General features: G+C 44.5%; 1 pseudogene; it reads left to right on the top strand.

Annotated features, from left to right (window-relative positions):
- Window positions 1–2675: 2675 nt before the first annotated feature.
- The window catches only part of LOC101981828, a 3557-nt pseudogene continuing 1072 nt past the window's right edge, over window positions 2676–5160 (top strand).

The raw sequence follows: 5160 nt of genomic DNA, 5'->3' as shown, positions 1-5160 counted from the left end.
AGCAATTTTTTAATTACTTGTAGCTCTTTATCTGGAATTGGTACCCATGAAATTTTTCCCATTTATATTGGCATATCAACTGGTATAATCATTGTTCATAAATTGGTCACATTTTCACATCACAACGATATGACAGACATAGCGTTGAGATGTGATGTGTGCAGTTTACTTGTTGTATGAAGAATATTTGATCTTGTAGTGGACTTCCTGTTTTTTTTTTTATTTTTTTTTTCGAGACAGGGTTTCTCTGTAGCTTTGGTGCCTGTCCTGGAACTAGCTCTTGTAGATCAGGCTGGCCTCGAATTCCCAGAGATCCGCCTGCCTCTGCCTCCCGAGTGCTGGGATTAAAGGTGTGTGTCACCACCGCCTGGACTCCTGGTCTTCTTGATCCTAAAATATTTCTGCCTCCTTTTCTGTACTATGTATTTCTGCAATAAAATACCATTACCAATGTAACTTATAGAATTCATGGTTTATTTGGATTACAGTTTCTGAAAATCGGGCTTAATAATTGAAGAGAATCATATCATCACCAGGCTGCCATGGCAGAAAGAAAAACAGAGCTCACATCTAGAAATGCAAGTGGGAAGAGAGAATAAGAGGAGAGAAAGGGGAAAAGGAAGAACAAACATTGTCATTCTAAAAGGAAGGAATAAGACCAAAGAGCATACTTACTAGACAAAAGAAGGATCAAACCCAGCAAGGCAAACCAGTACACTCTGTAGCTACACATCTGCTGTCAAAACTCTCAGATGGCCCTTGTTCTCCAGCTTCATTGCCTGTATGCACATCTCTTTATCCGTGGATGGTTGCACTCCCTTTGTACAGCTCTCCTCAGCAGATATATCATGGCTATTGTATTCCTACATCCTTGGGTTTTAATTTCTGTCTAGCTTCATTTCCTTAGCTTCAGGAAATGGCTTTTCAGACTCTTCAAATAGGGAAACCCCTGCTATGTATTGCATGGTCCCAGGAGCACTCTGACACCATAGAAGAAATTCGAATTCTCTGTCTTTCTTGAATCTTTTTAAAATATAAATCCAGAACCATGTGGATGACACTGGCAGGTTTAGCTATAAACTCAGAATGGATTCTTGGCCCATTGATATTTGCAGCAGTATTTATTCCTTGTTGCTTTATGGAAACATAAAAATGCCTTATGCTTTTCTTAAGTGTTAGAAGCTTAGGTGGATCAAATTTTGTCCTGAGATTAGCTGTTCATTTATTTACTCTTATGTAGAACAGGCTTGTCCAAAATCTCCTTATCACATTGAAATAAAACTTGATCACAACATTAAGTTTCCTGATACTCTTTTTCTTTTCAAAACATATGTTTCATATTTCTTCTTTTTCCCATTTGTTCATTTCCATTGTAGACCTATATGAGAGTAATCACTACTAATTTGTAATCAAATGATAGAATCAATATTATGCTGTTTTCAAATTTCCTCGACCAAAATTCATCCAATACTACTAAGTTTATCCAGAGAAAAGTTCTTAGGAAACATTTAGAAAGATGCTACATTTATATTTTTTTGCTAAAATGCCACAGGGAGGTTTCTAGTCTATTAACCTATATTTTTCCATCTGAAATCTCTAGAATCCACCTCCATAGTTCATGTTGCAATCTGCACTGTCTTTCAAGATTCTACTAGTATAGCTCATAAATATCTGTATACATACCCTTTTATTGTCCAAATATCTAAAGCCTTCTACATTCCTAGAAACAGAGAAACAAACAAACAAAACAAAACAAAACCAACAACAAAATGAACAGTATTTTCAAGTACTGCCTGGTAACAAATGTTTTGTTGTTTTTGAATAATTTAATTTTCTATTGCTGTGAGAAAACACGTTGACCAAGTAAATTATAGAAAAGAGGAGATATTTGACTTATTCTTTCTTCTTCCTTCCTTCCTTCCTTCCTTCCTTCCTTCCTTTCTTTCTTTCTTCTTTCTTTTTTCTTTCTTTCTTTCTTTTTTTTTCTTTTTGTTTGTTTCATGAGACAGGGTTTCTCTGTGTTGCTTTGGAGCCGGTCCTGGAACTAGCTCTTGTAGACCTGGCTGGCCTCAAACTCACGGAGATCCGCCTGCCTCTGCCTCCCGAGTGCTGGGATTAAAGGTGTGTGCCACTACTGCCTGGTCTAACTTATCCTTTCAATGTGATGTCTCCATCATGAAGTAAAATCATGGCAAAATTGGCAAATTGTTGTTTAAGGGAACATTATAATCTCAAGTGGGGTAATTTTATTTTAACTATATACATACTTATATATTTATATTCATTAGAAATAACCTCAGATACAAATTAAATCAAGGTTTGCTATGGATTTTTTCAAGCATCTTTAATGTTATTTATTTCTCCTCCCTCTCTTGACTTCTGTATAGACCTTTCTTTCCTAATTAATGTCACCTCACATATTTTCTCATTTCTCCGGGCATTTCACATGTAATCTTCTATTTTTTGATTAACTTGAGAATGTTTACAGCTCCATGAACAGAATATAAGATTTTTCTCTTTCTCCACATGTATAACAGCATGTGTTCCTAGTTTTTGTCTGGATTCCAGCTATTCTGAATGAAATAAAATAAAATCACAGGTTCAAGCTCCTGGCGCGCGAGGTCCTGCTTTATTTTTCTTCCGCGAGTGGAGTTTCCTCTACGCTTCCTGCAGACATGTTTCCAGGCGTCTCCTCTCCGCGGACCCCCGGGCCAGGGACCCGGCGGGGTCTGCTAGTCGGAATCGGGCCGGCGTCCACGCCTAAAACGAGCCGAAGGGGTCTGTCTCTGGGGTCTGCAGTTAGCTTGCCAGTGCTCTTCTCGCCCGGTAGGCGGGCGCAGCTCGGTGAGCTCTAGAGGAACATCGACAGGGATGCTCCCTCACCATTCCATATCAGAGTCTGTGAACTACGATGTGAGAATGTTTGGCTCGTCTCTCCCTGTTAAGATCATGGAAGCTCTGACTCTGGCTGAGGCTGATGATCAGCTCTCTGTCCACATAGACGAAGGTGTGGATGGGCTTGCCTGGTGTGCAAAGAGAAACTCCTTGTTTGGAAGATTGCTGTGTCACCTGTCACTAAGTTGTCTGTCTGCAAAGAACTCCAGCTGCCCCCCTAGTGATTTCCCCTGGAGCGCTGACCTGGTGGCACTCTCTTATGCTGTAAACTCAGGTGAAGTACATTCTGTTCAGGCTGTTGCTGTCATGGTTGCTACCAAAGAGGGGTCCATCCGCTATTGGCCCAGCCTCGCCAGGGAAGACACCTACTCAGAGACATGTGTGGACCTGGGAGGAGAGAAGATGTGCAGGTTCCTGACAGCAGTGCAGGGAGGAAGTTTCATCCTGTCCTCTGTGGGGAGCCAGCTGATCAGATTGATTCCCCTAAAGCTCAGGAAAGATTCACCAGCATGTCCTGCCCCAGGGCCAAGGCATGCTCTCAGGGATTGGCCAGAGGGTTTCCTCTCTTTTCGGGATTCTGTCTCCTGCTAGTGACCTCATGCTGGCCAGTGTTCTCTGGGACAGCGCAAGGTCCAGTTTCTACACCCTGACGAGCTCAAACATCAGTAAATGGGAACTGGATGAATCTTCAGAGAAGCTGGCTCACAGCTGGGACGTGCACAGAGCCCTGAAGGAAAGCATTGCCTATGCTATTTGAAGATCCAAAAGCAACTACGAAGCCATTAAAGAAGGGGTCCACATTCAGTATTTGGACTTGAAGCAAAACTGTGATGGACTCCTGGTTTTGGCAGCAGCATGGCACCTGGGAGACAGTCCCTGCCTCGTCTATTACTCTCTGATAACGGTGGAAGACAGCGGTAACCAAATGTCAGATACGAATACCGTAGAAGTTACTCAGTACAACCCACCTTTCCAGTCTGATTCCATGTCGATTGATGGTGCCAAACTTTTCAAGCCAGATGACCTATCTTTATATGGAGAATGCGGTCTTTGTGTGCTCCACGGGAACTGGAAAGTTTTCTCTTCCTCAGGAGAAAATTGTCTTTGATGCACAAGGCGATGGCATTCTGGGCGCTGGCTCCTGTGGAGGTGTTCCAATTCTTTTTTCTAGGAACAGTGGCCTGGTGTCTGTCACTCCAAGGGATAGTGTGTCCCTGTTAGCAGAGGACCTGGAAGAATCTTTGACCTCTTCAGTTGGTGGGCAGGGCAATGAGAGTATGGATTTTGAGACCACAACAAAAAAATGAAACTGTAGCCCACGAAGATAAGACAAAACTACTTAAGGCTGCATTCCTACAGTACTGCAGGAAAGACTTGGGCCGTGCTCAGATGATGGCGGATGAGTTTTCCTCTCACACTGACTTGAATTCGGACACTGAGTTTGACAAGGCTGTGACTCAGATCAGCATGGACCTGGTGGACGACTTCCCAGCCTCAGACCCACGGTGGGCGGAGTCAGTCCCCCAAGAGGCCCCTGGACTGAGCAACACATCACTGATCATTCTGCACCAGCTGGAGGACAAGATGAAGGCCCACTGTCTCTTGGTGGACTTCCTTCACCAAGTCGGCTTGTTTAGACGTTTCGGCTCTTACCCAATCAGAGGGACACCCATGACAACCCGCCTGCTGCTCTGTGAACATGCAGAAAAGCTGTCGGTTGCAATCACACTCAAAAACCACCACTCTCGGCTGCCTGAGCTGGTGAACGCAGCTATCCTGCTTGCCCTGCACAAGAGAGAGTGTGAGGTCCCTTCCAGCCTGACTCCTGCAGAGGTCTTCTTCCGAGAGGTGTCCCAGGTGGACACTATCTGCGAGTGCCTGCTGGAGCATGAGGAACAAGTCCTGCATGATGTCGCGTTGGACTCTCAGGAGTGGGCAGAGGTGGCGATCCACGTGAATACAGTCCTCAAGGACATGCTGCAGGCTGCCACTCACTACCGCCTAAACAGAAGCTCCATGTACAGTCGGGAAGAACCGCTGGGGGAGGAACTGGAGTATGTGCCATGGACAGCTACAAGCGGTCCGTCCGGCATCCGCACAGTCATCATGCGCCAGCATGGGAATATCCTGCAGATGGTGTACCCTCAGGCCGACAGCAACCTCCGCAGCCTTGTGATGGAGCAGCTGGTGGCGCTGATCGACTGCTTCCTGGACAGTTACGTTTCCCAGCTGAAGTCGCTAGAGAAATCCACGGACCAGGAAAGA

This window comes from Microtus ochrogaster, chromosome 10 (genome assembly GCF_000317375.1).
Source record: "Microtus ochrogaster isolate Prairie Vole_2 chromosome 10, MicOch1.0, whole genome shotgun sequence".
NCBI classification, from domain to species: Eukaryota; Metazoa; Chordata; class Mammalia; order Rodentia; family Cricetidae; genus Microtus; species Microtus ochrogaster.
Note: the sequence above shows the minus strand (reverse complement) of the source record. Positions and strands in the feature narration are given on the sequence as shown.